Source organism: Zalophus californianus, chromosome 4 (genome assembly GCF_009762305.2).
Source record: "Zalophus californianus isolate mZalCal1 chromosome 4, mZalCal1.pri.v2, whole genome shotgun sequence".
Taxonomy (NCBI): domain Eukaryota; kingdom Metazoa; phylum Chordata; class Mammalia; order Carnivora; family Otariidae; genus Zalophus; species Zalophus californianus.
The window spans coordinates 160,245,805-160,258,239 of record NC_045598.1 but is presented as its reverse complement, the minus strand read 5'-3'; the positions used below and the strand labels follow the sequence as shown (position 1 = coordinate 160,258,239).

At 40.6% G+C, this 12,435-nt stretch overlaps 1 pseudogene; it reads right to left on the bottom strand.

Annotated features, from left to right (window-relative positions):
• Nucleotides 1-10,442, bottom strand: part of LOC113925523 — a 53,950-nt pseudogene extending 43,508 nt beyond the window's left edge.
• Between the last annotated feature and the right edge of the window lie 1,993 nt (nucleotides 10,443-12,435).

Sequence of the window (12,435 nt, the reverse complement as noted above, 5' to 3'; positions counted from 1 at the left end):
GAAAACTTAGTTTTCTCAGTGATTAAATAAATCTACCTATTGGGTTGCTGGGAAGAATTAATAGATGACACATGTAAAATACTTAGCACAGTTCTTAGCACATAGTAAGTATTTAATAAATGGTAGGTAGTAGTGACATTCACTTGCAGTAATACTTTGCAAATTGCATCTGGGAAAATTCAAAGTTGGTAATGCTCTGATGGTATTAGCCCTCTCCTCATTGCCTTTGACTTCTCTCCCCGCCCCATCCCACCCACTTTCCTCACGGTTAAACCTACTGATCTTGACTGAAGATTCCCAACAACTGGAAGTACTTAGCCTGGTCCTGAGTGGCTTATAACATTGTTACTCCCTAATTTGAAAAAGTGGCAACCTCAAGCTGATTTCTCCTAATTTACAATCTGTTCACTATTCTTTGATATCTGGTTAATTTGGGGGCACTTTCACCTGTGCTCCTAACACTACATCAGACAAATCTATCCAGGTTCATATGAATGGATTTCTGATTTTAAGTTGTGCTTCTAGAAGTCTCACTTGGGACTCCAACTGTGTGGCCAGACTTCCCAGTCTCAGAGACTATCCTCACTAAGTTCACTGACTAAAGACTTGGTTTGGTTCCCTTCTTGAATGCTCTATGAACAGATGTTTTACTCACCTGTGATCATTCCCAATCCTGCTTCCTCTATGACCCTGGTACCACCCACCCACAGGTGAACAAAAATGTCCATTGTTCCCTAAACCCACAGGTGAACAGGATATTGGAATGTCTACCATTCCCTCAACAACTAACAGAGTTAACAGAAATTCCAGGCTGAGAATTTTATTACCCTCTTGCGTAACTGACACAAGGAATGTAGGGAGTTAGGGTAAAATTATTTCAGTAATAATATTGATGAATCAGAAAAACGTGTTTTTCATTTTTGTCTATGCAACTTCCTTATGTGCTATATGGTTCTTCCCACTCCTAAATTTAGCATCTTTTCACCAGTTGCATCTTCTATACAAAAGACCTGTCCTAGCTCAGTCCAACTATGGTTCTCTTTCAAATACCATCTTTCAGCGGGCCCTCTCTGTGTTCATTGAAGTGTGAAGTTCTGGGGTGGGGCAGAGAAATGGTTGTGTCAGTGAGGTGGGGATCATATAGAAATAGAGAAAGGCTGAGTCAGGACTAGGAGTTTACCTGTACAAAGTAGGGTCTACATTTGTTGGAGTTAGATATTCAGAGACCAAGCTGAGCGAGGTCAGAGAATGTCCCAACCCAGAGCGTGATTTTTTCATTTAGTCCCTACATTATCCTCTACGGAGATCTGTAAAAAGTGCATGTCTAGGCCCTAATCTCAGATTATTCAGATTCTCTAACTCTGTTGCTGGAAATGCATGCAGGATTTTGATTCAAATACAAAGTTGATCTATTTCCAGTGTTGTTATGCAATACACTGAAAGTTCATTCTAGGCCAGCAACCATGCTAAAAGTGTTATCAGCATGTATTTTTTTCCTCGAAACCATTTTATAGATGAGAAAATTACACCTTGCCCAAGGCCATGCAACAACTAACAGTCAAAGCTGGGATTCAAGTTGTGGGCCCCCAAACTCCAAGCCCATTCACAATCCCTACCCTATATGGCTTTTCAATGCCCCTGCCTCTTGCTACTGTTGTCATAAATATAACTTACTCTTTAGGACTTATCTGCTCTAAAAGAATACCATAGACTGGGGGGCTTATAAACAAACACTAATCTATTTCTCACAGTTCTAGAGGCTAGGAAATCTAAGGTCAAGGTGTTGGCAGATTCAGTGTCTGGTGAGGACACACATTCTGGTTCATAAATAGCTGTCTTCTCACTGTGTCCTCTGAAGAGGGAAGGATGAGGAAGCTCCCTGGGGTCTCTTATAAGAGCACTAATCCCATCAGAAGTCTCCACCCTCCTGACCTAATCACCTCCCAAAGGCTCAACCTCTAAATGCTATCATGTTGGGGATTAGGTTTCAAAATATGAATTTGGCAGGGAGTGGGGGAGAAGAAAAAAGTTCAGACCACTGTAGCATCATTAGAGTCAAAAAATTCAGTAGAGAGCTCAGCCATTTCTCCAAATGTAGCTGGCCTAGACCTAACACAGGAGACAAAGGCCATTAAGATGAGAACCGATCCAACTCTTTCCTGATGTCATTCTGCAGTAAGGAAACAGACCCTACATGAAAAATTATTCCAGTGCTCCCCTCCCAGTAGGATGCTGACATTTCTCCACATTTCTCATACAATCCTAATAGCAGTCACATACAACACTGGAACAAAAGATTCTGAAGCTCAAGCTAGCCAGGTTTGTTGATATTATTATGCCTATGTGTGTACGTGTTATAAAGATGTGTCTTTCCTTTATTTTATTTACTTTTAAAGATTTTATTTATTTAGAGAGAGAGCAGTAATGGGGGTAGGGGCAGAGGGAGAGAGAGAATTTCAAGCAGACTTCCTGGTGAGCATGGAGCCCAAGGCAGGGCTCAATCTCGCCAACCTGAGATTATAACTTGAACTGAAATCAAGAGTCGGACACTTAGCTGACTGAGCCACCCAGGCACTCCATGTCTTTCCTTTTTTAACATCAACTTAAATTTGTAAAATCAAGGCAAACTACCACAAAGAAATGAAACTGGAAATAGAACCTGTCATAATCTCCTCCTTCAGAGTTCCACAGCTTAGATTGGGATAGTTGTTTAAATTAGAAATCTGTATCTGAGTAGCTAGGAAAAGGGGTTCAGCTGCTTTCAGTGCTGCCACTTTCAGATTTCAAGGATGCTTAAATACACGTGCAGCCTAAGCAGAGAAGAATGTATTACGTTACCACCACAGCTCTAACCCACTGACATACATCATATGTGTTGGAAGGTAATCAGTATTTTTCTCCTATCACTAATGGGATAAATGCATGTGCTGAATTTCCAAGAGAATGACTAAAGAACACACAGCATGAGAAATGTCAGGACACTTCTGCCTCAAATTTAAGTGGCCTTGGATATCCACTGACTTCTGAAATGACTAGGTCAACACGAGCAAACCAATCTTTCTTGGCAACTTCAGCAGCACCCCACAGTATCATGAGTATCCAGTAGTCCAAGCTGTTCAATTTGATCGTGAAACAAGGTCTCTGACACTTTCTCCCCAGACCCAGACCTTGGCCAGTCTCTCCTCCACTGGTGATCACATTTCCCCCATCTGTGAAACCAGAAAACTTTCTCCTCTGCAAGGATGGGATAATGGATTAATTATCTACTGTCTGCCAAAGGATCATCAGTTTCTCTGGGGGAAATATCCAAAACAGTTATGGATAGTAACATACAGAAATGTGCCCCCCTGCTGTTTTCTCTCTTGGCCAACTGGCAGCTACTGGAAGACGAAGGGCTTCAGAAAACACTGCCTCAAAATTTCAGGGTTCCAACAACATGCAATCATAGCACAGACTATTTCACTTGGCCTTTGGTGTGAACAGTCATCCTATCTCTTCTTCTTTTACTCTTAGAAAACTTTGTGCAGGGTGGATCCTCTGTCTTTAGAGATAGGACACCTCTAAGCTTCTACAACACAAGCAGTAACTTAGGAAGTGTTTTTCAAAATCAAAAAGCTGTCACCAACAGCAAAGAAACCTGAATAGATTAAGGGTGTTTATTAAACCCACTACTGGTAAAGGTAGATTCCCATCGGCATAGAATACTTCAGGAGAGTAAGTTGCAGACAGGGTTATGCCCCATGACTACTGAATGACCTTCCCCCCTTTACTGTTCTGACACTCTGCTCTCTTAGCATGACCAGCAGTGTGGAAGGATCCTAGGGCTTAAATAGAGACTGAACAAATACTCTTTACTTATGACCAGGGAGCCAGAGACTCCATGAGCCACCCTGCTTCGCTTCCTCAAGTCACATTTACATCTGGGCCTCATTTCTTTTCTTAAACAGATTTTTTAAGGTATTTTTAGGTTCACAGAAAAATTGAACAGAAAGTACAGAGATTTACTATATACATGCCCCCCACATGCACAGCCTCCTAACTATCAACATCCTGCCCAGAGTGGTGGATGTGTCACCAATAACAAGCTTACACTGACACATCATTATCACTTAAAGACCGTGGATTCATCATGGTTCAGTCTGGGTGTTGTACAGTCTACGGGTTTTGACAGAAGTATAATGACATGTATCTATCACTATAACTTCACACAGAATAGTTTCACTGCCCTAAGAACCTTTTGTGTTCCCTCCTTGTCCCCCACCCTGAACCCTGGCAACCACTAATCTTGTTACTATCTGCATCGTTTTGCCTTTTTAAGAATGGTATATAGTTAGGGGCGCCTGGGTGGCTCAGTCATTAAGCGTCTGCCCTCAGCTCAGGTCATGATCCCAGGGTCCTGGGATCGAGCCCTGCATGGGGCTCCCTGCTCGGCAGGAAGCCTGCTTTTCCCTCTCCCACTCCCTCTGCTTGTGTTCCCTCTTTCGCTGTGTCTCTCTCTGCCAAATAAATAAAATCTTTAAAAATAAATTAATTAAAAATAAATTTAAAAAAGAATGGTATATAGTTAGAATCATGCTATATGGAAGTTTCCAAATAGGCTTCTCTCAGCAATAGGCATTTAACCTTGACAGCTCATTTCTTTAGTGCTGAGTAATATTCCATTGTCCAGATATACCACAGTTTATTTATCCATTCAATAACTGAAGGACTCTTGGTTACTTTTAAGTTTTGGAAATTATGAATAAAGCTGCTGGGAACACCTGTGGGCAGGTTTTTGTGTGGACATCCATTTTCAACTCATTTGGGTAAATACTAAGGAGTACAACTGTTGGATCACATGTAAGAGTCTGTTCAGTTTTATAAGAAACCACCAAACTGTCTTCCAAAGGGGCCCTCACTTCCTTTTATCCAGAGGAAATTTGCCTTAGGGCTCCAAATTTCTCCTGTTCATTGTATCATCATCTTTACCATCATCTGAATGGAGCCAGGCCTGGAGCTGGGATACTTCTGACCCCTTCCTCACCTCTTGGATCTCTGGTCAGGGCCCCTGGAAAAAGGTGCTGACTCTGAACAGTACAGCATTAATCAGGTGGCCAAAAGTCCTAGCCAGAAACCCTCTAACAACTGTTTTGTGTCAGCAAGAGGCTGCATCCCAATCATGGTTCAGTCAGTGTATTGCATGGGCCATTTTTCCTAAATGCAAGCCGAGCTTAAGGATCAAGACTCACCAAACCTCTTCAGCAATTTGCATGTTGGGCTGTCAGGGTGCTCACCTCTAGTAGTTGGTCACCTCCATCAAGCTCTTTAGAATTTTCTCAGTTTGAGAAACACCTCACTGTCTTCAGCTAGGTTAAAGGGTCTGGAGCAGGAGAAAGTCTCTAGTTTACTATCTAGGGATTCCAATTACCACAAGAATTCTTAACTGGATGAATGAATGATGAACAGACATCCTCTTCTACAGAGATTTAGATGTACACACATCTTCTTACGCACCCTGAGGGGCCCTGCTGAGCCAGTCGGTCTCAAAAATGAACACAAAAGGAGACATCATGGTCACTGAGACCTGCTCGGGATTCTCTTAAAGACAGAGCACTGCCAGAAAATATCAACATGTTAATTCCACAGTCTAAAGAGTTATAGGCATAAACCTGCAAACATATACAGTAATGAAATGCAAAGATCATAATAGCCACATCGCAACTGGATGGCCCCTGATTAGCAACTTACTAAACAGGATGTAAGTATGAAAATCACGATGAGTAAACAATTTTTTTTGGCTGGTCTTAATTGTGCCAATATAAGGTAAGCTTGTATTTGATTAAAATTATTTTGAGATCTTGTTACCATAAGTAAAAACATCCTGTGTTGAAATGCACTTCTGAATAAGAGGCAGAAGAGAGGGGCAGAGTACACGATACAGGGACAGGGCCTCAGAGCAAACATTTGGCACAATCATACTAGGTATTGAGGAGTGTTCGGTAATGGGTCCTCTGCACTGCTCTGAGGGGAGTATAGTAGCCTGGGGCAATAGTGGAGGCCAGGCGGACTCCCAGGCCAGAAGAGGCAGGGGGAGAGGGCAGTTACTGGAACCCAGAGAGAATGGTGCATAAAGGACAGCCTTGACATCCAGAGACACATGCAGCCAACCTATAGCAAGAGGACAGGGAGGGAGCAAGGGAAATAAATACCCCAACCCATTCTCCTCCCAAAGTCCAGTACCCTGCCTCTGCCTTGCCCTAGTAGAACCTGTCTGGGAGACAGAGAGCAAGGGTAGCCCGTGATGCAGAGAATAGCCTGAAGGAGCAATTGCCTTATTTAGGCTTAAATCTATGCAAGCTCTGTTTCTTATTAGCATGATTAAAGTGCTTTTCTTTAATATTCAACTGCCTAACTAACCTTTTGGTTTAATCACAAAGGAATGTAACTCTTCACAGTAAAGCTTTTGATGACCACAAACATGGTAAGACATTTGCTATAGGAAACCATACTCACCTAAATAAAAAAAATGTTATCAGAAGTTAAATTTACACACTGAAGTTATAAATGTGCTCACCAACATCAACCTTATAATCAATCCAGCCCTCTGTAAATGAATTCATCCTTCTTGTGTACATGAATTCGTCATGTGGGTTTTCTTTTAAGCAGAGAGCATTCCCGCTAGTGTCCTATAGCTATAGAAAGAAAAATTAGGCTCACCTCTGACAAATTTATCTAAACATGTCACAAAGTTACTTTGCTTTTTCATGCAAGATAATTCTTTATGCTCTGGAGAACTTGCCTGTTTTTTATATTTATATAAATTATGGTCAGACTTCTTAGACTTTGAAACATATAGAAAAATTCCAAATTATTAAGATTTTTTTACACCAAATGGTCTTTTATTTAAAATCACCCAAATAAAGGTGACTCCAGACCTTTGTAGGATATTTAAAGCAATTACCTGGGGTCAGGGGAATAACAATAAAATACTGATGTGTACGTCTGTCTCTCTGAAACTAATCTGTCTGTAAGAAATGTCAGAGAAAGAATAAAGCACAGATCCAAAGTATTCAGGATATACTCTATTCTCTTTATGCCTAAACTTTCTGGCAGACATTAGCCCTGTGATACAAAGACTCTGGAAAATTGACTTAGTAACACTCCTTAATATGTACACATCTAGGACAATACTGTAAGAAAACATTAATGGTGTATTTGCCTAGGGTGCTTAGCCCCAACAGACAATGCAAACACATTTTATTAGACTTAAGCATCGATTTTTATGCTTTTATTTTTTAATGCAAATTATGTAGGTTCCTTTGTATACTTATGTACAAGCAAATAAAAAGAGAATTGATTCTCCTCCTAAGGAGTATACCTAAGCAAGTAGTTACAGGTCAGTTCTAGAACGTTTTCTGTAGAACCCCTCTGTGCTTGTTGGTCCTATCCTCCAAAGTCCCGTTCTCCATCCAAACCCTGTACTGCTCAGTTGTTTTTTTTTAATTTTATTTATTTATTTGACAGTGAGAGACATATTGAGAGCAGGAACACAAGCAGTGGGAGTGGGAGAGGGAGAAGCAGGCTTTCCGCGGAGCGGGCAGCTGGATGTGGGACTCAATCCCAGGACCCTGGGATCATGACCTGAGCCGAAGGCAGATGCTTAACAACTGAGCCACCCAGGTGCCCCTGTACTGCTCAGTTCTTAGAAGGGATTTGGTGGTGGTGTTTTTTTGTTTTTTTAAGATTTTATTTATTTATTTGAGAGAGCAAGAATGAGAGAGAGAGCGCACACATGAGAGGGGGAGGGGTCAGAGGGAGAAGCAGACTCCCTGCTGAGCAGAGAGTCTGATGTGGGACTCAATCCTGGGACTCCAGGATCATGACCTGAGCTTAAGGCAGTCGCTTAACCAACTGAGCCACCCAGGTGCCCTGGTGGTAGTGTTTTTACCAATGCTTTTGCTCAAAGTCAGATGTTATCAAATCCTTCTTTGTCATCCTCCAACCCGAGATTGGGTTTAAAATAAAAGAAAACAGACACATTCAGTCTCATGAAACTACACTTAGAGTGATAAAGTTTGAAAACAGAAAAATGGACAAGAGAGACCAAAGGCAAACAAAAAGAGAGTGGCACTCTTATTAGATGAGGCGGAATGTAAGATTATAGCGTCCAATAAACTGTCACCTTGACTTGATCCTGTACAACTTGCCCAACGCTTTCTAGGTAGCCATTATTAAACACTAGTGTGTGTCCTTCCACGCCTTTCCCCATGATCATAGAATTACACACATACACATATGTAACTTGGTTTGGGGGATTATTTTTATATACAAATGATTTTCATATTAATAGTCTCTACAGGTACCATTTCACACTTACACATGGAAATCTCACCAAGAAAGTTGGTAGATCTAATGCCTTCTTTGATTCCACACGATTTGAAACTTCAATCTCACATTCTATCTCATCTAATAATATTGCCACTCTCCTCTTTTTGTTTGCCTTTGGTCTCTCTTGTCCATCCTCCTGTTTTCAAATTTTATCACTTTTAAGAATGTTATCTGCTTTCTTTTATTTTGAAGCCAACCTCTCCATTTCTATCTTTCAATAAGAGATTTTGACTAAATCATATGCAACAATTTATATACTTAATTTTATTCTTTGCCTCTTACTTGGTTTACTTATTTTCATTTTCTTATGGTTTCCTCATTCTTTTCTCTTGCTTTGACTGTTTTGCCAGTTATTCCCTCTTTCCTGTGCATTTAACTTGAAATACTGTATTTTTCCATTCTACCATTCCAATACTCATAAGCACTTATTTATCTCTTTTTATATGAAACCAAAATAACTCTTTCTCCCAACTTAGATGAGCTATGTGTCCACTACGTGTTCTTCCCCCCACGCTCCCCAGCAAGTCCACCCTAAAAGACTTGACTTTGTCCACTCTCGCTCTTGATGATGAGTTCTGTAGAATGAGCTCTTTACTCCAGCCCACTCCACCCACATCTAAATTCTACGTTTCTAAGGCAAACATTTAGTAACTACACTCTTCCCTTCTTCTACATCCCTTCTGTTCTAACAGTGTGAATTTAGCACTTAAACGATGCATTCCTTGTTCCATTATCACTATCCATTTACACGCATTTAATATACGTTTGTGTATTTTTATACCTACTTATGTACATTTTAAAGTTTATTGCTTGCCATTCTTTCTTCTTTTTATCCCCATTTATACTGAGGTTTCTTCTGCTGTAAGATTTTCAAGTATCTTTTCCATTTGGGGTGTGTGCTTGACATTCTCCCTCAATCTTTGCAAATCCACAAATCTTTCTCTTCCCTTAGCAGATGAGTTACATCAACATTCTCGGCTTGCAGCCGATTCCCCCCCGGTGGTCTATGGCAATGAGTCCAACATATTCTGGCTCCCAGAGTTCCAGTATCATTTTTCTTCCTTTGTAAGTAGTCTATTTTTCTTTTCAGCCTGAAATCTTGCAAGATTTTCTCTTTCCATCTTCTACCTTCTCAAAAATTTTCTAGGCCTATCCTTCATATTTTCCAGCCTTTTCTATCATCTTTTACATTTTCCTGAATTTCTTCTGATTACTCAGTTAAAAAGTTGCCAAGCTAAAAATTTTCCAATTTTAAATTATTGTTACTTAACCCACCCTCTTTAAGCATGTCGCCATGCTCTATTCTCTTCTCCTCATGCTTTGTAAATGAGAAATATGCAACAAATGTTTGCACATTTGCTCACTCTCCAGAATGCACTGAGTGCACACTGCGTGTCAGGAACTCTTCTAAGTGCTGGGGGTACAATATATCTTTTTTAAAGACCAAAATGCTTGCTCTTATTGAACTTGCTATTTTTTCATCTCCCATCTTCTACCCATCGAAATCTACTTCCACCCACTGAAATCTACTTCCACCCATCTACTAGGCCAGAATTGCTCTAGCAAAGGTAGGGAACGAACTGTAATTGCTAAACCCACGCCTACTTCAGCCATCTGGGGCATTAGTCACTTTGTTCAACGTCTTCTTGATTGTGATAACGCAACTGTATCAGTGAAGATGACTTCCATTGCAAATAAAGGAAAACTCAACCAAAACTGGCTTTAAATAGTAACAATCTGTAAACGAATATAACTGAAATTTTCAGTTAAGGTAGGTTTCAGAGCCAATTTGGTTAGGCAGTTCATCAAGAACCTGGTTTCTTTCCTACTATTCTGCTTCTCTGGTATAAGTTTCATCCTATACTGTAACAGTTTCATGTTTCACAGTAACAGGCCACACCTCTCAGAATAAGACGGACTCTCAGGAGTTTTTCCCCCCAGAAAAATCTCTAGCAAATTTCCTATCATGTCCAATTAAATTTAATTGGGTCTTTACCCCTTCGTCAACGAACCCCTCTTACCCTGGAAATGCTGTGTTCGGATTGTCTCAGATTTGGGTTATTTGACCCCATCATTATGGCAACGGTATGGGATTACTCTGAATGGCTATATAAACCAGGACTCATCCCTAGAGCTGGGTTTAAGGCAGCTTCTTAGGAAACACATCAGTGACATATTGGAAAGATGTTTGGATGCCCCCCAAAAATCTGGGTACCGTTTGGAAGGAGAAGGTAGGGGAATTATTGCTGGGTTGATCATGCACAAATGCTAATCAGTTTCCTCCTAGACCATGAATTAAATTTTGTGGCTGCCTAAAATTTCAAAGTATAGCAATTCTGGGTATTTTAATCCGCTATTTCATGATTTTAACTACCAACTGTATGATGGGCATTCTCAAATCTGTATTGCAATCTCAGCTTCTTTCCTGGAATCTAACTTTGTATTTCCAGTTATCTTGGCTCGTCAGTACTTCAAATATAACTCATCCAATATCTGCATAGGCATGACCCACAATCCAAGATAGAATCCTCACAAAAACCTTTGGTCATCATCTCTTGCTTCTTAATTTTCTCTCCAAAATTGAGGAGCCATTTGCTATCTGCACCAAATATTTGGATCTCCTTTATTAATGTGCCCCTTGCATAGCTGCATATTACAGTCACTTAGGCACCTGAGAGTTTCATGGAGGAGAAATTTTTTTTAAAGATTTATTATTTATTTATTTATTTATTTATTTATTTATTTGAGAGAGAGAGAGAGAGAGTGAAAGAGCGAGCACAAGCAGGGGGAGGGGCAGAGGGAGAAGCATGTTACCCACTGAGCAGGGAGCACAACGCCAACTCGGAGACTCGATCCCAGAACCCTGGGATCATGACCTGAGTCAAAGGCAGACGCTTAACCAACTGAGCTACCCAGACACCCTTCATCAAAGAGAAATTTGTTTAACCTTTGCTCCTGACTACCTCTTTTGTCCCAAAGCTCTATCTACTCTTACACTATCAAGTCAACGTGGTAAGCCAGCTCAGTAGTATGGAAAGATTAATGTCCTTACCTTTTGTTCTTAAGCTTTCCTTAAAGTTTTGACCAGAGCTACGTAATCGAACATACTTTGCTCTTTTGTATCTTCATATCGGTGCTCTCCTGGCTGGAATTTTCTTTTCTCCTTGGGCTCCTGTATGAAGTGTCCCCTGACTCACCCCCAGACAGGTGTTACTGTCTGGCAGAGTTACTGACTCTCTTTCCCGACACCTTACACAGACTTAATCCTCTAGTACCGAGATTATCTACTATTGTCCAAACACACTACCTCACAATTAGTTTTATGTCCACCTCCATAGCAAATGGCCATGTCCTTGTTAGGTATGCAAAGATGCCGTATGTTCCAAAGAATGGAAGGAGGGAAGGAGGAGGAATGTGTTGCAGTAATAATGCAGTATTGTGATCTTAGAGTATTGCCTTCAATTTTTAGTGGACAGATTTTATATGAACAAAAGGGAATAATCGGAGGATGAAAATAAGGCTCTGTATCTAAATCCTTCTATTAATTACAATTATGTACTAGAGCCCCAAACTCAGCAAATTCTCTTTTCTCTCTGGACCCAACGTCAATAATTTACAAATGCAGATAATTCTAATCAGCCAAATTTTTTGGCTGGCTCTGGAGCAATATGGGATATGCAGTTCAGTGAAAACGCTGGGACTGAAATGAGGCATGTGACATTAGTAATGTGGCTCTGGTTTCATGTGCTACAGTACAGATTTGCATAGGCACTAAATCAGAGACAAAAATCCCAGGAGGATGGCAGATATCTTTCTGCCCCATTTAACAAACACAACTTTTTCTCGTTTCTTGGAGATTGAGCTCTTGTTTCACTTTCTTATTGCTTATCAATCAGCTTGAGAAGACATTTGCAATTGTATTTCCTTCATAAAAACATAAGTCGGGCAGCCGCCGCCGACACTCATCTAAAAGCTCCTTTCTAAATTACCTCTGTCAGACTGTGTAGAAAGTAAAAGGCACACTTCAGTCTTATTTGATTAAATCAGGGAATGTACCAGCCAGCCAAA